The following is a 25,138-nucleotide window of genomic DNA, read 5'->3' on the forward strand; positions in this document are numbered from 1 at the left end:
CACTACATCTTGGGGATCTCTATCGTGATGGTCTATTTGTATCCTTGGATGACGATAAGATACATATAGGAGATGCTCCACTACAGAAACTACAATATTTTAGACTCTCGTCAGCGGTGGCATCTGTGTGGGGAGGATTCCCGCAGGAACCGCCCTCTCACCAGAGTCTGAACTACATACTCCCTTCTCGTACAATGAAGAAAACTGCCTTTGCGTTATACAAACTAGCTTTGTCGAAACACCAGATATCAAGGGCGAATGGGAGAGGGACCTGGGTGTTATTTTCACAGAGACACATTGGGTGGAATTGTGTAGGCTTACGAACCAGATATCATACGATTCCAGGTACAGGCTGATTCACTTTAAGATATTGAATAGAGTACATTTCACCCCAGCCCGCCTGAAGAAAATGTATGCACAGCTGAGGGGAGATGCCCAAGATGTGGGTCTGAGGATGCTGATCTGATGCACATGTTGAGGTCTTGTGGGGCACTCTGTGTACTGGAGTAAGGTGTGTGAAGTGCTGGAAGAAATGGTGGACCGGACTGCTAGCTGGGAACATACATCATGCATATTGGGTTTTGTATAGAAAATGAACATATTGAAGCGCAAACTTATAAATATGGGACTGTTGCTAGCCAAACGGGCTATATTGATGTGATGGAAGAGTAAAATGCCCCCTATGGTCGAAGAGTGGGTGAGTAAAATGACCTGGGCACATGACAAGAGCTGTATTCTAGTCTGCTCCCCATAACCAATAGACCAAGGGACATATGGGGAGGATTCCGCCAGCACCCCAACAAAGAGAGGACGAGGAAATTGATGGGCATATAATGTTGTAATGCTCTGTGACATTGGTTACCCGACTATGGGCTGTGAATTAACTACTGTGCAATGCATTATTCAGCTATATTGTTGTATGATTTTGTACCTCGATTTTGTACTCTGTGCAAACGAAATAAAAGTAAAAAATAATAATAATAATCTGGGATCATTCTTAAAAATACATTCCATTTCAATTGTGTGGTTTCTCTGAAGATTTACTTTCCCAATATCTGCTGGATTGGCCACTGAGGCCTCCACCCGTCGTCTGCAGGTAGAGTCCCAATCCTTCCCAGACTTACCACCACCACAGGCGCCCCTCAGTATAATAAATACTCCTGGGGCTTGCCTAAAGTAAGGATCATAGCATGCTTGTCTCAATGGTTTGGGCTCAACGCACAATGTATTAAACAATGAGTCTGCAGCCCATAAAGTCCCTGATCAGCATTCTGGGAGCATCCTTTACATGATGGTAGTCTGACATATCATTAGAAGTTGCTCACTGTAGTGACTAGAGTACTCCTAGTCCATAGTCCCCTTTCCTCTATCCTTGTGGGGCGTCCCCCAGCATGGAGATGGTACCAGAACCTTTGGCAGCGATAAATTGAGCTTCCCCTTTAAATCTAGTATAGTGCACTCAGGGCGCGTCCTCGGGAATGCACTGCGAGGCCTTGTCCTCTGGCGTCTCACCTCAGTCCCCTTTGAACACATTGGACGCTTAGATACCTGGCTACGCATATTACTTATTAGCCATTGGCATACTAGCGGGTGAAGGCGGTAGGACGTATGGAGGAAAGAGGAATATGGACTACGAGTACTCTAGTCACTACGGTGAGTAAATTTAATTACTCATACGTCCCATCCCCTTTCCTCCATCCTTGTGGGTGATTCCACCAAACAACAACATAAGGTGGAACTGTGATTACCTCCCTCATATCTAGGAGGAAGCAAAAAAGGTTTTTCAGAACCGCCAGACCAAACTCAGCACTGCGCCTGGAGCTGGTGTCCAGCGAGTAGTGCTTACAGAAGGCCGACTGAGTGGCCCAAGCAGTCACCTTGCTGACGACATCCCAAGAAGCATGTCCCTGAAACGCGACGGCCGTGGCTTTCTCTCTGGACGCATTGGGCATAAATACCCTCAGGAACAGGTTTGCCCATGGCCGTGTAAGCCTCTGAAATGACCTGAACCATCCAACGGGTGATGGAAGCCTTGGAAGTTTGAGAGGCGGGGGAGGAGCCACCAAAGTCACAAACAATGCCTCAGACTTACTGAAGGATTTTGTCCGAGAGATATAAAACTTGAGAACCCTCCTGAGGTCCAAGGAATGTAAGGCTTTTTCTGCCTCCGACTGCGGGTTCGGGAAGAATACAGGCAGGCAGAGCTCTTGATTCAGATGGAACAGAGAGAACACCTAGGGCAAGATGTTTGGGTGAGTGCGCAAGATGACCTTGTGGTTGTGAAATGTTGAAGGGCTCACACGAGGACAACACCTGAAGCTCACTAACCCTGCACGCAGAGGTGAGAGCCACCAATAAAAGTCTTTAGCATCACCAAGCGGATGTCCACAGAGGACATTGGATCGAAAGGCATGTGTTGCAAAGCTGCAAGAACCACATCAAGATCCCAGACTGGATGCGGTCTATGCACCGGAGGAAAAAACCTAGACAACCCCTTAAGGTGGGCCACAACCACGGGTTGGCTGCCGAAAACACATGCTCTGAGGAATTCTTTGAAGCCCCAATGGCTGCCAAATACATGCAGCAAGTATCCACCTGAACTCCAGAACGAGCCAGGTTTGCTGAAAAGGCCAGTAGATTATACACAACACAGGTGACAGGGTCCAGACCCTTGTCGCGGTTCCGAGGGCCTCCTTCCCTGCTGAATGATAACCCAGTTATCATCTGAAAATTGAGCCTGCTGAAGCCTCAGCTGATTAGGAACCAGGCCGCCAGGGCCAGTTAGGTCAGGTCCGGATGTTACACTGCCCCGCCCTGCTCTGTAGGAAGCCCCTGCTGGGAATCAGGAGATGGACAGGACGTTGGGAGCACTGCATCAGATCCGAACACCAGGGTCTCGAAGGCCAATGGGGGCAACAAGGATGAGGCTGCAGACTACGGAGGCCTAGAACTTGTAGAGGATGAGATGGAGCCAAGGGTCGGGCTTGAACGCATAACACCTGCGGCTGTGCCAACAAATCTGGAAGGCGTCTCCCGACCCTGACCTCCCCATGAAGCAAACTGGGGGCACTTGGGAGATGCTAACAAATCCAGGTCCACAAACCCCCAATACTGGAACAGTCGCAACAAGGAATCATTGTGCAACTCCGACTCGTAGATGTTGAACCCCAAGCTACTCAACTGGTCCGCTTCTGCAATGCTGTCCCCCAGGTGGTGGGCTGTACAGATCCAAATCCCCTCCATCAGGGCCCATTGCTAGATCGAAACTGCCTCCATGTAGAGGTAAGGGGGTAACGGGTGCCACCCTGCTTGTTCAGGTAAAACATTGTAGTAAAATTGTATGACCTGACCGGAACAGAACTGTCTCTGATAAGGGGCAAGAACGCCTTGCGGGCCAAGCCCACTGCCCTGAGCAGATTCATATGTAAGAGGGCTTCCGTCCTGGACCATGCTCCATGAATCGCATAGCCCTCCACAGCCGCCCCAGAACCCGAGAGGGAGGAGTCCGTTTTCATCCCCAGGGACGCTCTGGTCAGGTGAAGGGGGCTCCCACTGAGAGATTGCCCTGCATCAGCCACCAGCGAAGATCAGGCAGCAAGAGCGGCAGCATTGGGATTCTGTCCGACTGAGGCCCCGTCTCCCAATCCCAATTGGTCACAATGTGCAGCTGGTGGCACCTCATCTTGAGGCAGGGATGATGTACAGCGAAAACGTAGGAGGCCATCAGGCCCAGAATGTACTGGAACCACCATGCCCAAGGTGGATTAGTTGGCCAGAAAGTGCCCCACCGTCTTGCAGAGGGACATAAGCTTCTCAGGTGTGGGGAACACGCGCTGAACGGTAGTGTTGCGATGTACCCCTAGGAGGACCAGTTCCTGAGAAAGGCATAAATGTGATTTCCTAGGGTTGAGGGAAAACCCCAGCTGATGAAGGATATCCGCCAATCTCTGGCAGGAGTGCACCACGCTTTCGAGTGACCCCACCCTAACCAGCCAGTCATCCAAATAAGGGTATAGATGATGGTCCTCCAAGCAGAGAAGGCCCGCCACTATGTTCATCAACTTTGTGGAGACATGAGGGGCTGAGTGCAGGTAAAATGGTACGACAAACATCCTATGCAGCTGATATATGGGTACATGCAGGTATGCATCCTTGAGGTCCAGGGAATACATCAAGTCCCCTGCACACAGAGTCTCCTTTATGTGCGTAGGAGTGATCATCTTGAAACGTTCCAGCAGTAAAGACAGATTTAGAAATTACAGGTCCAGGACTACCCTCAGGCCAGCCTGGTTGTTCTTGGGTACCGCAAACATCCTGGAATAGTAACCGAAGCCCCCGTCTACAAGAGGAACCGGTTCATACGCCTGCATCTCCAAGAGAAAAAGGATCTCCTGTAAAAGAGGGGGGACCCGATCTGACACAGAGGAGGAGAGGATGGTAGAGGTAAAGGTATAGGAAGACTGAAGCCTGTGGAGACTATGGATAGGATCCACAGGTTGCTGAAAAGACGCTTCGAGGTGTACTGGCACAGGGCCAAAGGGCCCCCACAGGCAAGCTCTGCTCCCAGACTTGTACGTCGCTGCTTCTTGGCATCCGAGGCGGGGGCAGAGGAGCGTGAGCGGAAAAACCCATGCAATGTCGCTCTGCTGCTTCCTCCTGTTGTCGCTGGGCAACCTGTCAGGCTTCTGTGTGCCGCAGTCCCGGAACCCCTTGAAGCCAAAGAAAGCGCAGGATTTGAACTCGGTCCTGCCCTGTAACTGAGGGAAGAATTTCTGACCTGGTTTTGTCAAGATGGCCAATGACTTGGGGGTTTGAGTGGAGGATTACTTCTTCGTCAACTCATCATGGGTAGATGTAGCCCTGAGGGGACCAAAAACCTGCACCGTAGGATCCGCTGCCGCTTTCAGAGGGAAGTGGGCTGGGATCATCGTGCAAAGCTGTCATGCACTCCGTCCCTCCATCTACTGTTGTCCCTGTTGCACGGACACCCACATCTACTTCCAGTCCCCATTCAGGGTGGCAGCAGTTTGGTGTCCGTTTGCCTCGTTCATGGACTGATGACAGCCATCGTCTGGGGAAATCACTTTCCCATCACACAGGACATTTACGTCCGTTTCTTTACTGGCAACTTCCCTGGCGTATTGGTTCAGGCAGGGTCAGGCATCCTGTTGCTAAGCAGCCACGTTGAAATCACGTGACACGGAAGGTCCGCTCACGTGACGTTGTTCCCATGCCGATAGGTTAAAAGCCCTGATCCCACGCTCTACCGTGCTTAACAGCTGTTCCGGTTAGCACTGTTTGGCGTACCTCTCGAACACCGACTACTGGCTTCTTCGATCAAGGACTACGAACTAGGGACTTCCTTTTGCCTTACCCTTTTGATTGTTGCCTCATGAACTGATCTCCTGTTACCTCGACCCACGGATTTTTGAACTTGGATTCCCCTTTGCTCTGTTCCTCGGATTTGGTGTTGTCTTCTGCTTTACCCGGATTAACCCGATTTTGGATCTGTTGCACGGACTTCTACTGGCTCCTCCCTTTGACCACGACACTTCAAGATCTTGCTTCCTCCTATTCCCGATTGCAACTCAAAACATCTACAGGTACTTCCAGTGTTTGGTACGTTCAAATCCGGAGCGGTGACCAATCATCTACATTCTTCTGCTGTCACTCTTACCATACATTGAGGGTACTACCATTAACACCTACCACGATACTTGCCCCTGAGGCCCTGGTTTTGTCAAAAGTTGCACCCCTCCCACAAGTAGGTAAGCTATTTCATAGTGGCCTGTATTCAGTTGTCCCTATTGGTATTCCCTTACATTGGTGTTCTGTGTTAACTGCTTGTTTGCCTTACAGCGGCCTGGGGTTTCCGGTATTCCAGGGTTTCCGGCGTTCCAGTACCTATCACCTGTGGCCTCAAGGATTGCCCAGGGAGTTGTTTGATACCTTCCTGTGTGGTACTTGGGGACGGAGGCCTTTATAATCTACACGACTATCAAGTCTTGACAGACTGTGAATCCATTTTTTATAATCTGGATTATGGAGGCCTCAGCTGCAGATCCCGTGGCCGCTCTAGTCCAAGCAATTACCGTTCTACGGGCGGATATGGCAGCAGCCACCACTGCCATACATCAACGCCTTGACTCTATACAGAGTGAGCGCCATCCTTTGCTCGCAGACCCAGAGTTAGGGGATGTTCCCCCACAACCCACAGCACCCAATGTTGCACCTCCCGTCTTTATAATCTACATGACTATCACTCTTGACAAAAGCCCATTCGATGGGTGAAAGCACTGGCAGGCCCTGAGCTGGATCCAAGATGGACGCCTGCCTGGCAGGCTCCGACACGTGCCGCACTGCCATTTTGAAGCCTTGCGCCACGCCCTGGGCAGAAGGACGCAAAGGCCCTGAGCCAAGAGAGGCCTCAGACGAGAAAGGATACAGCTTGGGTCTTGCACCCGGAGTGGAGGCGTCGACCTCAGAGATCACTCCAGTAGGCGCTGAGCCCTCAGCTGGACAGCCGGTAGTCGTAACACCCAGACTTCCAACCTCAGCACGAGCTCCGGTAGGCTGGACGCCCTCGGCACCTGTGCGGGCAGCCGAGGACAGACTCTTGGAGGTGGCACACGTAATCCTTTACTCCGTGGGGTAGAAGAAGAGGACGAACTTGATTGCCCTTCTGGGGCCAGCCTGGTAGAGCCCCTGAACCCCTCAGCTTGGGAGCCGTTAGACTGGAAGGCCTCAGGCCTGCCAGAACCTGAATCCGGGAACCCTGATCCGTGGGAACCTCGGGGAAGGAGTCGCTGCGTTGTGGAGCCGTGCAGAACAGAAGGCCTACCTTTTCTTGACGAGAGGTCCTGGAGATGAAGTCCTCAAGGTGGGCGGAGGGAAAGAGTGGAAGATCTCCCTCCACCGCGACAGTGAAAGCACTGCATGCCAAACATGAGTCCCAGCAGTAGTTGTGCCCCAAACACTCAAGACTGAGTGCATGGAGGATTGAGGCTGGGAACGAGCCGTTGCATGAGGCTCATCTCGTTAATCCTCCTACGGCTGACATGCGCTGGGGGAGGCGAGCCACAGAAGGGAAGTGAAAAAAGAATTGGAAAAAAACAGTTAGCAAGCAGAAAAATAAATAATTCTCTGTGCTGGCTGCCAGGTCTGACACCGTCCATGTGAAAAAAAAAGGGACTGACGTGAGGCGCCGGAGGGTGGGGCCTTGGCGGGACCTTCCCACGCCAGAACCCCCTGCGCGCTATGCTAAATTTAAAGGGGAAGCTCAATTTTTCACTGCTAAAGGTTCTGGTAAAATCCCCATGGTGGGGGACGCCCCCACAAGGATAGAGGAAGGGGGATGGGACATATGAGTATGATGAGGACCCATTTGTTGGAACCACGGGACCCTCATGAAGACTCTTTGGTTGACCATGGGCTGGGATCGTTGCACTTTGCCAAAACTGGATTAAGGGCCCGAAGGCTGAGGAACTCTTAAGTGAATACCATTTCCCTCATCGTTTGAACAAGTGACCTCTACTTGGTCTGCATTACTTTGCATAAAAACCAGAACTGTCAAATCGCACTCTGTTCCAATAGTAGCTACAAGTTTTAAATGCAATAGCCCCCACGTTTTAAATGAATAACCAAAAGGTTTACATTGCCATTTGTTTGAGAGAGTTGAAGGGACCCCGTTGGCACAGCCCCATCTCTGCCTTGCTGACCAGTTACCCTCCACCTCCTGTCCCGGCCTCCAGGCTTCCATTTGTTGTTGAATTCTGATAGACCTCGTAGCTGTTTGTGAGGCCCCATTGAGGATGACATTGGCTTACAGCCATGGGGGTCTTTTTATTTTCCACACCTGTTAACTTTTGGAGTTTACACCCTGGTGCTTGGCCGATCCCCTATTTAGCAGGAAATAGTTTAGCAAGTTATTCATGTCCGTTTGAACTGACATATGTGTTAAACCTTTATCCGTAGGTATTAAAGCAGAGGGTTGACCCAAAGTTAGCCAAACTCCAATGATAATAAATAAACAACCTTCAACCGGGTAATGCAACCCCCTTAGCTGCTTGTCAAGGAGATCATAATTTGTCAGGTCGGTTGTGTCAGTGTTTACCGACAAAGCGATGTTCTCTTTTCTCCAATCTCCAAAAGGGTGCCCCTCACTCATGGGCTTAGGTCTTTTTTCTGCTGGAGTTGTCTTGGTCAGAATCAGCTCCTGATGAGGCAAAATTGGTGAGTCATACTCTATAAGCCCTTCTATCCTTAACGGTTTTAGGAGGGGGGTTTCCTTTACTCTGACCTGGCCCTTGCTGAAGAAATGTTGCCTTTGCAAAGGCTTCTTTGATCGTTATATTTCGGAAAAATGTTTTGGAAGATTTTTTGGGTGATTCTTAGGCTTTTTTCTCCAACTGCACCTCATGGTTTTTCTTACATGGAGGTTTCTTACGCTGAATCTGAACTAGAATGCTGGAATCTACCCGAAGACATAGAGCTATGGGACCTTCGTTCACGTCACACAGCTCCCGAATGACGTGGACAGAGAAGCCCAGTTCTTCTTGTAAAGTTACCTCTGGGATTTGCAACATTTGTATTGCCTGAGACAAATCCAAAAATCCTTTTTTTGTGGGAGGGCTCCAGTCATGAAATGGTCTTTTAAATCTGCCTCCTGCGTGGCCGTGTCCAATCTTTTTTTAATAGAGTCAAGGGCGATAACAAAAATAGAAAGAATGTAATTGAAAGCATATAATGCTTTTTCTGCATACGGGGCCAGTTCCTCAATTGGGTTAGGCAATTTTATTGCTACACACGCTGATGTTTTACGCCGAGGAGTAGGCGCATAGGATGTGTCAGTAGTATCAGTCACATAGTCAAAAGCCTAAAAGCCTCCTGATCAAAATAAATAGGGGAAATCAAGGTCAAGGTATTGTGCACATTAGAAGGTGATTCCAGGTTAATGCGACCATCAATAATATTCACTAGTTCTTCCGTTAACTCAACTGTATTTGAGGCTGCTTCAATAGTTTTTATCATTCCCCTATTCGACCCAACACCGGAGGGTGGAGTCTCAGGTTCTATGGACTTTGATACTCTTTTTTGATTCATGGCATGTAAAGCCGCCGACTCCTTTGGGGGCAAGAGCGGCAGTGGAAGATTCCTCGCCATCTCAAACATTTGTTCAGTGATGGTGGCATCATAGCTTTTGGCAAGGCTTCTGAGCAAGTACATGCTAAGCATAAAATCAGGTTATTCTGGTACAACTCCAAGCTGGTCTTATTATTCAGAAGGGGAGACAGATCCCAGAACTTCACTCCTTCCAAATCAGGGCTCCAGACTACTCCAGGCAGCTCGTTCAAAAACACGAAACACACGAAACACACAGCTCGGACAATGCGCACGCTCCGCCCCGGTGCTGGAGGTTTTGTTGATTCAGCTCCTTCTTGCACAATGAAGATGGAAGCAAGACTGCTCGCTCCAACGATGTGTTTACACAAAGATTGCTGCCGCCAATGCCATTTATATTATCAACTTGGTTTGCATTGTGACCTGCAGTTGCACAGCTATTTAGGTATTTTCATCTGAACCCACAGCATATGGTGGGCCTCCCCAAGATGTCTTTTTCCCTCTACTGTGGGGCCTTGACACCTTTCCCACGAGAACAGGACATACCTCCCCAGCATTGGGGTAAGGGCCTGGTACTTTAAAGGGACCCCTGCAAGATAACAGGGAAGTCACTGGTATCCATCTTATCTCAGACTGACAGAGGAGGGGGGGACCGACACACAGAAGAAGGGGCCAGCCATCTTGAATATACCCAAGCGTAACATCCTCGCCATCATACCCGCCCCTAACTTCATGGCATTTTGGGAAAGAATTTTACAAGAAATACCCTTTACAGAGGGCTTGGAAAGGAGCAATCTGCAAAAGCAAAGTGACTATATGAGTGGGTGAGAGCTGCCTTTAATTGAATCAACTTTGGGATTCCTGTAGGAAGTATCTTGAAGAATCATTTTAGAACCATCATGGAACAACTTCACTGGAACCCTGTTGGGGTAAAGGCTGTCCAAAGGCTGTCCAAAGTGCCATCCATTGGGTAAAGACAAGGACTTCCAAGTAGTGTGCAGATTCTCCCCACAACCACTCCTAGGGAAAATCTGAAGTGACCTGCTGGAACGCCGAGTTCAGCTGGACACTGATATACAGGACTCTGTCAGCAAGTATTAATGGAAACTTTTTTGGCTGGGAAGGGCAGAAGACAGACTCACTTTTCCTCAAGGACCCATTGAACGGGTTTCCACAACATCCTAATTACCAATAGAAGCTTGACTTTGGTGCTGCCTACAATTTCAAACTGCTTCTAGTGCTCTAAACTATTTCACACCACTGCAAAAGCTAATAGAGCTGCCTTTGACATGCTCTGAACTAAGTTGCTTCTCGTGCCTTTAGGCTACAACCAACCATGGAGCTCTTTGAGCCCCAAACTATTGTCGCTTGTCGTACCGCACAGCTTTGTTGGATCCAATCTAGCCAGTTTGCCTCTGAAGACGAATCTCTGCTTTCTTCGCACCAAGGACCCGTCAAGCCTTAGAGCAATACCAACTCAGACATTGGCTGTCTGTCCCAAGCTTCTTTGAGCATGAAGCAGTTACAGTTTGTCCAACCACACCACATTGTCGAAATCCAGTGAATGAGCTGGCCAACTCAAACTTCATTCAACGAACCCTAAAGTGCCCAGAAGCCTGCCTAAGTGCTTTAGAGACAGTAAAAGAAACAGCTACTTACCTTAGTGAGTACTGTACTCCTGGTCCATAGATCGCCATGGGGATGGGACCACAGCCTTTTGCAAGGTAAAAATAAACTTCCTGTTTAAATCTGCCACTGCAGTCTCCTCCTGGTCTCACCCATCAGTCGTCGTACGCTCATCAGCTACTACCACTACCTAACTGATTAATGGGGGGGTGGTGCCGGTTGTTTCGAACGGTGGAAAGGGGTCTAAGGACATACAGTAGACACTATGGGAAGTATCTGTTTCTCACTCTAACATCCTGGTGGCCGATTTCACAGCAATGAAGCAGCTTTGGGAGAGGGAGATCCCCCTATTGACTAGCAAACAAGTAACATAAAAATAGATTGTCCCAATCTGGCACCTGCCCTATAGCCATTGTCCAGACAGTAGTGCTTACAGAATGCCAACAGTAAAGACCACATGGCAGCCCTACTGATTATGACCCAAGGGACATTACACTTGAAAGCCACAACCTTGTACTTAGCCAGGATTGAATGAGCATGTATGTCCTTTGCAGGGGTTACACTTTTGTGTGACGTAGCCGGGACTTGATGCCTGAAACCAGCTATCTGGCTAAAGTGAACTTGGTGGCCTGGAAACCAGGATGCTGAATGTGACAAAAAGTGCCTCCGATTTTCTCACTTGTTTAGTTTAGTGCAGGTAGAACTTAAGAGCTGACATTGAGTGAAGAGTGGGGTCAGCAGGTGATGAGGATTTGGAAAGGTGTTGGAAAAATGGCATCCTCGTTGATATGGAAAAAGGACACCATCTCAGGTAAAAAAAAATCTGTGTGCCTCCTTAGAACCACCTGGTCTTTGCGAAAAATGGCATAAGGCTCAGAAGGTGACAGCACTTGAATCTCGCTAACTCTTTGTGCAGGCGTGGGAGCTACCAGAAGAGAGAGAAATCTTCCAGGTAAGAAACCTCAACTCTGTCGAGACCAATGATTCAAAAGGTTTATGCGCAAATGCCTCCAGAACAATGTTAAAATCCCAAACTAGATGAGGTCTCTTAGCCATGGGATAGCACCCTGTTAGGCTATCTACATGCCTGTCTAACACTGGATTAGAAGTGTAAAAATACATGCCCTGAGCATTGTGATAGGCCTGGGTAGCCGCTAGGTAAGAGCGACAGGCAAATATCCTTGATGCTGTCAGGTAAGTCAAAGAAGTGAGAAAATCTCATTAAGCTGGCAATCCAAAGGGCTGATGTGCGTGTCAAGGGCCTAATGACACAATCTGGTTTGCTTACATTACTACTACCACTCTGCGGAGGGCTTTCTGGCTGCCTGAATCAGGTTGTTGTTGCTGGCTGTCACAAAGAAGTCTGCCTGTGGATGACTGCACTGCGAAAAAGAACTCCAAGAAGATGGCTGGGCTTCAGGGACATCTGCTGCTTGATCACCTACTCTCAAATCTTTGCTTCCAGCTGGCACAATGGCAGGGATCTTGTTCTGCCCTGATTTTTCAGGTACAGAATTGATGTTGCTCTGGAAGAAGATCCGTTTCCCTCTGAGCACAGGGAAAATTACCTTTGGGGTGTTGTAAATCAGACATACTTCAAGGATGTTGAGGTGAAGACTTTCCTAGAGGGACCATGGACCCTGAACATTAGGCGATCCCAGGCTGCCTCCCCTACTGTGGAGAGAAGAGTCCATAGTTACACATTTCTCTGGAGCTATTTCTTGAAAAGGAACCTCCTGGATCAAGTTGCTGAGCTCGCTTCACCATGCTATGTCGAGAGATAGAGAGGCTAGTATCTGGATGCGATCAGATTGCTTCCCCGTTGATTGGTACCAGGAGCGTGCTAAGTGCAGCTTTAAGTGTCTCATTGTTAGGTGGACTAGAGGGATGCAAAGCCTGCAAACAGCCATCAGCCCAAGGAGCCTAGGAACCACCATACTGAGATTTAACCTCTGCTCTGGAAGTGGCCCTCTGCCACACCAACAAGATGACTGTGATCCTGTGATTTGCAAGAGTACGAGAAGGATTAGCGGCTAAACCCTCACACTACCACAAATCTATAGTGAACCTAATCATAAAGGTTAAACCCACCTTTTGTGTTAACGTGGATCAAGGACAAGCTATACTCTTAAAAGGAGTGTTAATGTCATGATAGTATCAACGCAAACTGCAATAGTACAATAATCCAAAATAAAGGAATGCCCAATCAAGATTATATACAAATTATATATATATATATATATATATATATAATATATATATATTTTTATTTTTTATTTTTATTGGTTAATGTGTTACGCAGCTGTAAAAAAGACAACTTTTTAACACAAACGACAAACCAGAAACAAATCATCCCCCATCCCTCCCTCAAGTCCCCACAACAGAATCACAAACGCATTTCTCCCTAATAAAAACAGGATAAGCAAGTTACAATCTCCAATCTGACAGCTGCAGTCACCCTCTCTGCCTACTCAGTACATGCCAAGGACTTCCACAAAATTGTGAAGAATACAATACAGGATTCATCATTACCATTCATCAGTAATGCCCTTAACTCCTCCTCCCCTAGATCGTGTCTAGTTTGTGTCTAATTCTGGCTGTCTGTTCTGATCTTGATGGTCGTGCAGATTAATAAATACCTCCATCCCCAAGTACCACCAGGCAGAAGACCAATTACTGCCTGTGCAATCTTTGAGGCCACAGGTGTAGTGAGCCGTCAATCTGGAACCAGGAACGCCTGAAGGACCCCTGACCACTGTAAGGCAATGACTGATTATTCAAAAAGTGTAATGTGCGAATATATGCAATATGAGAACAAGTCGTACCAAGGCTTACCTAAGTGTAATGTGATCAAGAGCCTTACCGGGATGGAAAACAGCAGGGGACCAACAGCAGAGTCAGTGTGCCAGGTATCCAGTGAGGCTTGGGTAACAGAGTAACACCCGGGTCAAGATGAATGGCACAAGGAGTAATCCGTAGCAGTCCAGTGTACAAAACGAGGTCAAGAACCGTAGATTTCCATAGCCGAAAAGTTCAGTACAAAGGATAATCCGATATGCAGTCCGGTAAGCAGATCCAAGGTTGAAAGCCAGTAGAAACAACAACAAGGTCCTAAGCAATGGTGACAGAATGCAGGAAGACAAGAAGAAACAATCCGTGCAGCAGTCCCTGGTCGTAGTACCTAGTAATCCAATAGTAAACAAGACGCCAAACAGTCCTTACGAGAAGCAGCTGTGAAGCACCGCTTCCGTGTCTTCCGATGCTCTTAACTGCTTGATGCAGTCACATGATGCGAATCACGGAAGCGTGAGGCGTGAAAAAACGTGTCATGTGATACAAGATGATGAACGAGGCTGTTGTGCAAGTCTAGTCACGTGACGCATGAACCTCCGTGTATCCGGGCGGCAGCGCCAAACATGTGGGAGTTTCCATGGGAGCTGCCAACTAAGGGAGGGTTGCAAAACTCCTGGAATGCCAACCGGCGCTCTCCCTTGTCTGGCGGGATGTCACCGCCTCTGTGTGCGGGTTCATGAGTCCCGAGCGCCCTGGTGGTTGGTGACTGCTGTACCAGGTGGGCTAATCGGTGTACCTGTAGAATGTTTAGCAGGGTGTGTACTGGGAGACGTGACACTGTCCTTACAGCAGTCAATCTCAGTGCAGTCGGGGCATCACACCTCATCAATAAATGTCTGACCATTTCCAGACAGGGATCTCCACACAAGCAACAAAAGTGTTGAGTTAATCCATGCTCCAGTGATTTCAAAAGTTTTGACTGGATTCATTTTTAGCCTCAGGTAATCCCAGGCCAGGCAATGGCCCACAAACTGCTGGAGGTAGCCCGGTGGGCTCTTGGTCAGGATGTATTCGAGAAATTCGGTGCAATTATTCTTAGTCTGGAGTTCCATGATTTGCAGTCACGATGAAAAGCAACAACTTTACTGTAGAAAGAACAAAGAAAATGAAGAATATAGATGTAGCAAGCACTGTGGGGAATGTAGCAAAGGCGAAAGGCAAGACAGTGTCACGCAAAATTATATGGCTTGGGAGGAAAAAGAGGAACTGGGTGTCCCAAAAGTGGATAATGGGGGCTAGACCTCTCAAAAGTACCTTAATCAGTTCTTGGGCAGTTTGACGGCTTCGGAAAAGGCTTCTCAGCACTGTGCGTGTGGGTTGAACCGGGTTCAGGTACGGCAAGCTGCAGTGATCCAGGCAGCAAGTTGGTACGAGATGAAGTTTTGTGCAGTTTGATGTGGCGCTCATGCAGTGCAGTTCGATGAGGCCACCGGGGTCAGTTTGACGGTTGTGCTTGGGTCGATGAGTAAGATGCTGGTGGTTTGTTGTGTTGTTTGAGACGTGGTGGTTCGAAATCTTCAGCAGCGGCAAGCTACTTGTTTGAGCCGCAGCATGTGACATGCTCTTCTGGGTCGATGAACTGGTTCGATGCAGCAACACAGTGGTTTGAGGTCTGAAGAAGTGCCTAAGGCAGCACTGCTGGTCCTAATGGTTCGAAGGTGTTCGAACATTGTCGACTTGGGTTTGTGGACAGTACAAAGTGATAAAGTACAGGAATTCAGCTGCTTGGCTTCTTCTGGTGCTGCGATTCCCTATGCAAGGGCTCAGAGGCAAGAGTAGTACTTTTTGTTATTTTTTTATTGTATTTAGTTTTTTACAAATCTTTGTTATTCAGTTACATCAAGTATTCGATCAGAAAGACAAAAAGACACAAAAAAAAGAACCAATAAGAGCAATGAAAACAGTAAACCTTAGGGCAGCCAGGGAGAACATTGAAACTACTGCGGTTCTCAACTTATGATCCGCATTTTTCAGATTCAAACAGACACATTGCTTCCAAGAACATAGAACATCAAAATGTATAAAACATCTAGGCTTCTACAGAATAATAAAACATCAAAGACGTGTCATCTGTCTCTTGCTAGTAGTCTATCAAGATAGTTTACTGAGGCGCACGTCAACATTTTATTATGACCAACTAAAATTGACGCCCACCAAACGTCCATGTTGTCATTGAGAGGTGCAAACTGGACCAGAGCGACAGTTCGTTCAGAATTTAATGCTAAACAGTTGACCACAAGTGTTTTAACGTTTCCACATAATTACTGCAATATCGACATGAGTTATTTAATGTTGCTTTGTCTAGTTTCTGCCAGACCATCTCTTTTGTCGGCAGTAAATTTAGCCATAAACGGAAAAATTGGTCACAATTATATCTTGAGGGAAACTGTCGCAAGTACTTTTCCCATTTCAATCACAGTCCAGGCATGCTAGATGTCACCTGCAGACGTCTGCCACCTCCAGTGAGGAGCCTGGGTACCAGAATAACTGGTGAAGAGAGCAGGTCTCGGTCCAACAACATGTCACCCAATGTTCCCTGTGGCTAGGAAGGGAGTAGAGTTTGCCTCTGCCTTGGAACACCTGTCTTCACCCCAGGCAGAGGGCTTTGGAAAGGACCATTCTCTCAACAGGGTCCAAATGTATTCTTCCGTCCTTAAGAGTCCAAGATGACTCAAAAAAAGAGTGGGAGACCCCTTCCTTATAAAAGCAGAAGGTCACCTAGGACTGGATGAAAGCAAGCATGCTTTGAGAGGTCCAATCTCGTTCAAGGTAACCAGTAATTTTGGCCTTCTTACATCATACTCAAAGTGCATTGCTCTGCAGAAAGTGTAGGACACAGGAAGGAAAGAGAAGCCCACAGAAAACAAAGAAGGAGGAATCATTTCCCCAGCTCTTTTACTCTTCTCAACTGTCCGAACTCCGCCTTGTTACAAAGCTGCCGCTTCAAAGGTCCTTTAGTATGCCACACCTTGTCCTAAGGCTAGCTATTTTCTTGTGGGTGGGCTTCTTTGAAGCTTGGTTCCCAGGCGTCCTCCAGCTGGGAATTTCCTGGGCTGGAAAGGGATGGAAAGGTGTTACACAACCGCCCAAATGATTAAAGGAGAAACAGCTTTCTTGCCTATTGTCCCGATGGCTGAGAGACCGGTTTTCTGACTAGAATCCACATAGCCTTTCCATGCCTGATTTGAAAACCATAGTGCAAAAATGTGTATGATACAAAACTGATGTGGCTGTAATAAATGTGTGAACTCTCAATCACCACCTGAAAACCCAGATATGGCTTATTAGAGGTTATCCGTGGGTATAATGAGTAGCTCATCAAAATTATTATGCTTTTGGATCAGTGATGGAGATTTAAAGGCAAACTCTGTGTGCAGTGACTTTGCTGCCACAGCAGCTGTCAAACTGGGCACCTGTGACATTTGCACCTTCTTGTGCCACTGAAGAGCAAGAGCTGAAGATGAGGAGGCTGATGCAGCACAACACAGGTGTACTATGCTTTTGGCATGGAGCTTTCTGAAAGGGAAGTCCATTTAGCAGACATCCCTTTATGAGCTGGATATCCGCATCATTTTATTATTAATAAAAATCAAAAAAGCAAGGGCTTAACACACCTGCCAAATAGCAATGCTTCACAGATCTTCTGCTGCAACGAAAAGATCCTTGTAGCCTGTGAGTCCCATGCAAATCCAAGAATGATAGTGAAGAATCCCAGAAAGAGAGTAACCACTAATATCTGAGCCCAAGAAGCCACCTGCAGAGCTGAAGGGGCCTAGACCAACCAATCATCCAAATAAGGGTAGACAAGCTTCCCCCGGAGACAAAGGAAGCTGGCAACTGTGTTCATGAGCTTGTTTAACACTCTGGGAGCTGAATTTAGTCCAAAAGGCAGAGCCCTGTATTGAAAATGTGTCCTACTGATATAAAATCTGAGGAACCTCTGTTATTAAGGCGCGTGCAGGTATGCCTCCTTGCGGTCCACTGCACAAAAACAGTCGTCCTTCTGTAAGGATCCCGAGATTTGTGCTGGCATGATCATCTTGAATGTCTTGTTGCGGCAAAAAGACGTAGAATTGTTCAAAACTCAGCATCTTGTTCTGCAAAGGAAACAGAGGATATAAACTCCCTCTCCTCTAGGAGAACAGGCTTGATCGCTTCAATAGACAAAAGCTTGTTGACCTCCCCTAGAAGTGGAGTGGATCCAAGCTGGATGAGGGGCATAACAGAATGAGGACAGGGAAAAAGAAAGATGGTAGGCCCGGGAATAAAAATGGAGACTATACAGGGGTCCTGAGAGACGATACGCCATTGAATAACTTGATGAGGGAGGCTGCAGCAGGCTGGTGTTGGGTGGACCTATCTCATCTCATCATTGCTTCTTAGAATATGCGGAGGAAGATCTGGGCGAAGAAGCACTTGGAAGAAGTGTGTGTTTGTTTTCTTCTACGGGGACTGGGTAACCTGTCTGGGTTTCATGACTTTGGCCATGGTAGGTGTGAAATCCCCCAAAAGATCTTTGCCAGGCCTCCCAGGACAAGAATGACAGAGGAAAGTGTTAGTGCCCAGGTTTGGAAAGGACCGATGGGACCTTTGCGGTCTTTGTCAATGCCTTTCTTTTATTAACCACTTTGACCGTGGATGGATGGAAGAAATCTGGACTGTCGAAGTGCAGGGACAGTACCTGTCTTGTACCTCCTCGGTGAATTTGGTAGCATGTAGCCAGTCCACACTGCTCATATAATCGCCCAATGCAATCCCTCCATGGGAGGTGTCTATATATTGGACAGAAGCGTCATAAAGGTCCTGAGATATGAGCTTTGCCTCTACAAGAACTGATTTGAAGACTTCTAGCTTCTCAAGAGAAAGGTAAGCCTTCGAGTCAACAATTACCTTCCACAACATTTGGTTGGCAGGGCCCAGGGGTGCGTTAAGTGCAATTAGGCATTAGGGTACACCTTGCATCCGTACGCTTCAAGCTATTTTCCCTCCTTGTCCAGTTAAGTCACCAAAAAGGAAGCGTTGCACTGGTAGAGGGCTTGATTTAAAGTGAGACTGAGGTAACATATGCAAAGTTAGACTGTGGGTGAGTGTTGAGGCTTAGCTTCCCAGAGGCGAGGGGCCTGTAGTGGGCTTCAAGTCTCCTTTTGGTAGAATGAACTGAGTGGAGTTTCTGTCAGACCTGGCAAGCCTCTGCTAGAATGCCCTTTTGGATGGGGAATCTGGATCTAATGGATAAACTCAGGGCCAGAACTTCTGAGAGGACTCCAGGTTCTTGTGGAGTCTCCTCCGGAGTGGAAATTCCCGGGAACTCTGCAAGGTATAACATTCTGTCATGGAAAGCTAGTGAGGAATGTCATGTGCCTCGCTTGACAAGCTTTATCTGGCAGATCAGAGGTATTCTGTGGGGCAGATGAGGGCAGCGGTAGCTGAGCCAGAGCAGGGTGAAAGAGCAGACCCTAATGCTAAATAATGATTTAGACTACATCAATTTTTGGAATATCTCAAAGAAGCAGTCCAGAGGGTTGGTCTGGGGTTGGGTGGTTGACGTCAGCATCCTTGTGGCCGCCACACAGGGAGAAGGAGTCCACAATGAAGTAGATGGACCCCAGTATGGTTGTTTGTGCTGGGAGTCCCAATATGTAGGAGTCTATGAAGTACGTTCCAATGATGAAGTACGGTATGAGGCGTGCAAGTTATTGGACTGCCAGGAACTAAAGCCCTTCCAATTTGGAGACTCACAGCCTCCTCTGCGTACAACTCGACGCCAACTCACCAGGCACAGTACTGGCCAGTGATCCGCTGTCTTTTTGTCGTGGTGGCCCACACCAATTTAGGGCGTCACTTTAGGAGTCTTGTGTGCCTGAGGACTACTTGTGTGCCACTTTCTTTTAATCAGCCATGTTGAGATTTCCGCAACTGGTGATATTGGGACATGAGGTCTTTTACCTACCAACGTGGAGCCCTTAGAATCAGGTTTCAAGAGACCCTTGGTACGGTTTCCTGTAACAGGGATGAAGGGAGTGTCAGGTGCAGGCCTGGGATGTACTGAACAATGTTCAGTTGCTAGTAACTCATGCCCCATCGGACCTAGTTCCGGTGTTTGACCCCTAAGAGCCCTGGAGCTGGTGTTGGTCGATATGGTTTCAGGGCTACATCCGGTGGGTCTTGGAGGATCCGGAAGACCACTCCTGCACGCAACAGTTTCAAGGAATGAGCCATCATGCCAGGGTGCCTGTGAAAAAAGGTGTCCTTACCTCAGAGGAAGGAGCAAAAAGACTTCTGCCATTGATTCTGATCAAATTCGTTCACAGAGACATTAGGAACCAAGATGCACGGGTGTCCAGATGTGGCCGAAACCAGGCACTCCAGGCAGAGATTGTGTGTGTGTATGTATGTCTGAAGCAGGGAAACTCCTGATGCAGGAGGCACAGGAACTAAATCCTTTCATCACTGGCTTATGGTTTGGCAGTGAGGGGTCGGGAATCAGTGTTGAAGAAATGTAAAAAATAAAGCAGGGAAGCTTGGCGCAACATCCAGTCTCATTGAGAGGTAAAACAGACTGACAGGCAACGCCAGTGGGAGGAATGAGGGTACAACAAATTTAAATGGGAAGTACATTTTTGTGGTGCAAAAGGCTGCGGTCCAGTCCGCATGGAACAGACTGCCATCAGTTTCGAGGAAAGGGGACAGGATGTAAAAGTAAGAAGATATAACGGTATAAAATAGTGGTTCTCTCCCCCTGTCCTTGTTCTTGGGGCCCTATTAACATTTAAGAACCCAATTGACATGTAGGATCCCAATGTATGCCTTAAAGAGATATTGTTGAACTTAATTGACTTTTCTGCAGGACCATTTATGAGCAGACCCCTCTTCTTCACTACCCAGAGAACTCTTTTCTCCCAAATCTGAATTCTCTGTCTGTCCCTTTAGTTTAATTAAGCTCTTATTTTATAGAACCTTAATTGCCAATTTCTCGTATTTTGGTACTCACCATTGATGTCTTGAATGCTGCCTTGATGTGTCACACCTTCCTGAGGAGGATAGCCTGTGCTCAGTGACCATGTTTCTTTAAGAGGCAAAGGAGCTATACCAAAGGAGCTATACCATTCATGTTGTGCCTTTTTCAAATGTAGGACTGAGATAACTGTTGGTCTAGTAGTAACTTAGAAGCCCTGCTCATCCCTGTACTCCTGCATGGCAGTGGTCATTTTGTCAAAGGGGACAACTCTGTAAACAATCCAGCCACATTACCAGCATTTAGTAAAGAAAACCCAATGGCATTATCTAGAAAAAACAAGCAGAGCACTAGAGAAAAAGGGAAAAATAAACTACCCAATTAAGTATGAGGGAAAAAGGAACAAATAAAGACTAACCATGGCTGCAGTGTGGTCATAGCACCAGGGGAAGGTCCTTCTGTCCCTGCAACTGCTAGCTTGCCACTCTCTGTGCCGGCCTTCCGGCGTCCTTCCTTGCTCCCTCTTTTCCTCCACTCTACCGCTGGCTCGGCGGTGCAGCATGGCACCGCCCCCCCAGGACGTTCTGACGTCAGAGGCGTGCCTCTGCATAGGATTCTTTCTCCTCCATTCAAGGTTCCTTGTCTCCATTTCCACCACCATATTTGAAAGGGGCGTGCCATTGCCAGTGAGGTCCCACTTTTCCAGACCCCTAGGGAGGGTCTGGCTTAGCGGGCTCACCTCCCTAGACTCTAAGGTGGTGACCTCCCCCTGGGGAGAAAGGACAAATAGTCCAGATTCATCACAGCGTCTGCAATCACTAATGGACTTTCCTCTGCATACGGGCATGAGACAGGGATGTCCCCTATCTCTGTTGCTTTTTGCTTTATAACACAAAATAACATAACAGGTGTATTTGTAGAGAGCATGATCACCCCCAGAGGGGTATCTTGGAGCTACTGACAGACAACATATTATTGTTACACAACTCAATGGTACTATTGTATCAACCTCAAATATGAAGGGCTGAGTGAACTTGCCAGAATTCAAACCTGTGACCATGAGGCCAAAGACAAGCCTCTGTAGTGGATGCATTAGTCCACAGAACCACAGACTGAGCGTATGCACTCACTATAGAGCTCTTGGCTGTCATAACTCATACAGACAGACAATTAACTGGCATGTTATTAGGGGGAGAAGCGCAAAGAGTTTAAATTTATGTATATTAAATCCTCTTGTATATCAGGCAATTTACAACTACTCCATGGCTGCTAGAGCGCATTAAGTTTTGGCACTGTATTGGGGTACAAGATAAACTTCGACAAGTCAGAAGTAATGCTAATGTGTGTGGGTATCCCTGGGGACCCGGGAGAAATAGCCCCTTTTAAATTACAGTGCCGGTCTCTTACATATTTGGGAATTCATGTAACAGCATATCTGAATGAGTTAGCCTTCAGAAAGTACTCACAAGTTGTCTCTAAAATTACCACAGATATGGTCAGATGGAACAGTTTGCTCCTTTATGACTGGGCAAATTATTACTATAAAAAGAACTCTTGCCCTTAGCTCGCCTGCTTAGCACACATGATGGCAGTAGCCCCCATCACAAAAATATCCCAAGAGATAGAAAATAATTTGGAAGTGCTATCTAGAGGCATAGGAAAGTGGGTCTGAAATGCAAGCACTTCAGAGGCAGGTAGAGGGGATGGTGATTTGACTGCCCCTACCCGGATGTCTTTTCTTTGGCAGCTCAACTATGCTGCACCAAGAGATGGCTGATTAATGATAAGCCGAGCTAAAAGTTGGTTGAACTGAATCTGCTCCACCCTTGTACCACTCGGAAGATACTGCCAATACAGAGAATACCTGGGGCTTTAAAGTGCCTCACTCTTCTGGGGAATACATTGGAAAATTGTCCTGCTGCTTAAAGTAAATTATTGATTAAACTGCATCCGTTCAATCCTGGCTAACAGTGTGAGCAGCTTTGATTTTAGAGGATAAAAGATTTGAGTGTAGAGACATTTTTATTTCTGATCTCTATATAGATTCTAAACCTGTTTGTGAAGTCAGGGATGCATTGGGGCTAGTTAAGGGAGAGTGGGTGGTGCATTTGACCCTTGCGCATGATATAGAACAAGTAATATTAGGAAGCATGCATGATAGATCTTTACAACTCTAGAATGTAGAATGTTCTAAGATCGGGATGTTTTTCTGAGGAAACAAAACCTTTATAGCCTGCTTAGACTGTAAAATGTGCAGAAGAATGCTACTTTGAAGACTCTTTGTTAAGAGGATTTGGGGTGCTCGCTTGACCCCATAGATTGGTTTAATTGATCCATGGGTGTTATGAGAAACCTGAAGGTGTCTCCCTGGGTAGTCCTCGGGGATCTGTCATCCAGGTGGCCAGGACACAGCTATCGCTATTGGATCCAGTTCCCGGAGGTGGACCAGTGAGGGAGGATCCCCTGGGTGGGTGGTCCTCGGGGAGGTTGAGTGGGACACAGACTGTCGAGACGCAGTATCACCTTTCCTTTAACACCTTTTCCCCATGCTCTAACGTAGGACATTCTAAACCACTGCTCCCCCCTGTCTAACTCGCACAACACAAAGACAAAGGACAATGGACTAACACCAGAGCCGTTTATCTGACATGTCCCAATACAAGGGTCAGGCAAAGTGAAGCAATTGATCAGAATCACACACCCACCTGACGGCCCTTCCCCACAGGGATAAAAGGTGGAGCCTGAGAGCACAGTATGAGCAAGGCGAGCACGGGAGACAGCACAATGAGACACAGCAGTTCAAACAAAGGAGAAAGGCGGCAGGAATCGAGATCGTGGCGAGGAAAGAAGTGACCTTGCCCTTTTGGTCCCAGACCCACGGATCCTCATTGGAAGAGAGTCTAAGACTGCAAACAATAGCAACAGTGTCTTGTAGAAGGTGTCAACAGTACACGGGGCAAGCCTATGCCGATTAGCAGGAGTGAGGGAGATTGCCGCAACTGTGGTACCGGCCTGGATTCCGACGAAGAAGAAAACCGAGCGGTTCATCACAGTAGTGAGTCGAGGGGAGAATCGATAAGAACCGGGCTGTGTTAATGAGAAGCGCAAAGTGGCAAGTTTGAACCAAGTTCAATGAACTCTGCAAAGAATTGTAACAAGTGTTACGGGGAGGACAGCAGCAGAGGGAAATCTGCACCACATGGGTGCTATCTCAAGAGACTCTGGTCGATCCCCATTGGAGCAAAACTACGGATACCTGAAGGACGTAGGGGGGCCCGCGAAATAGGTCAAACTGGTCATACATAAAGAGGGTCAAGTCCCCGTACAATCAAAAGACTTTGATCTGCAAACTAAGTGAAAGAAAGGGAAGTAAATCCTGCAGAAGGGCTAAGTCTAAATTTGCAAGAAACAGTGTGTTTGGAACTGTTTAAAAAGACATTAAGATTGGTGGAGTACGATACAAGAAGGGTCAGCGCACAGGGGGACCAAGAGTGTGAAGCCATCACCCTACGAGAAACTGTGATAAATAAGTGAGAAGGGTCAGCGCCCAGAAGTGGGGGACCCAGAGGTGAATTATTATCAGCCTAACAAACTTTAAAGGAACTTTTGTTTTTGTTATTTGAACACACCAGACCAAAAGGCAAGAGACTTTCTTAGGAAAACGAGACTTGGCCATCGACGGTCCTGAGAAGTGCCATTGGGACTGTTGTTGTGTGCTCGAGAAGCCGGAGACTGTACTGTGCTCCAAGCTGCCATCTTACCCTGTGTCCAAAATGTGGGGAAGGGAGGCCTAGGCTACCGCATCCTGCCATAATATTTGAGAACACTTCTTTCTTTTCTTGAAAACTATCCCACACCCTTGTTTTGTATTAGTTGTGAGGTTTGGCAATAGGTTTCTTAGTATATGCCTTTTTTTTATTTTGACACAACGCCACTAGGACTGCCTTATTTTTCATTTGATGGTCGACGCTTGCTCCCATCTTAGATTTAGGTTGTGTATGTCTTACTTGTTGTCACCATGAGTTCCTCACAGTGTCTTATAATTTGAAAACAGGGAAGTACAATTTAAATGAGTCCAGCACATTTATTGTACCCTGTCAAATATGTTTTCTATGGGCCTTACACAGTTACTAGATTCTTGGAGGAGGTGTGGACATATGGGCTCTTTGGGCCATTTGATTTGGTCATGTCCCTTGACAGGGATATTGGAGGGGGCTCGCCTCTGAATGAAAGAGAACTGCGGATAGTCGTTGAGCCAACCCTATAATATTTTTGTTTGGCTGGATTATTGAGCAGCTTGTGGAGTATGTACCCAAATTAAAAGTGATGCACATTATGTTTGCTGTGCATAGAACAATCCTCCTCCTTTGGAAATAAAAGGAACTTCCCATGCGCCACAAAGCTGTCAAAACTTTGTATTCATAAATATTTATGTAAGATCTGCCCTGGTATTGTGTAGAAGTTCATGCATGATTCCAATATGCACCATGTGTAGCTTTTATGTGACATAATAACTAAAGTGAATGTTTTTAACAGCTGCTCTGAATCACTATAGCCTTGGTTTCAGTAGCGGTTTCTCCATCT

The 25,138-nt window shown here is 47.3% G+C and overlaps 1 protein-coding gene across 4 annotated transcripts in view; it reads right to left on the bottom strand.

Moving 5' to 3' along the window:
• Nucleotides 1-25,138, bottom strand: part of PPOX (protoporphyrinogen oxidase) — an 867,939-nt gene that overhangs the window by 26,039 nt on the left and 816,762 nt on the right. The window lies entirely within an intron of this gene.

The sequence above is a fragment of the Ambystoma mexicanum genome, chromosome 1p, assembly GCF_040938575.1.
Source record: "Ambystoma mexicanum isolate Mex_15411 chromosome 1p, UKY_AmexF1_1, whole genome shotgun sequence".
Taxonomy (NCBI): Eukaryota; Metazoa; Chordata; class Amphibia; order Caudata; family Ambystomatidae; genus Ambystoma; species Ambystoma mexicanum.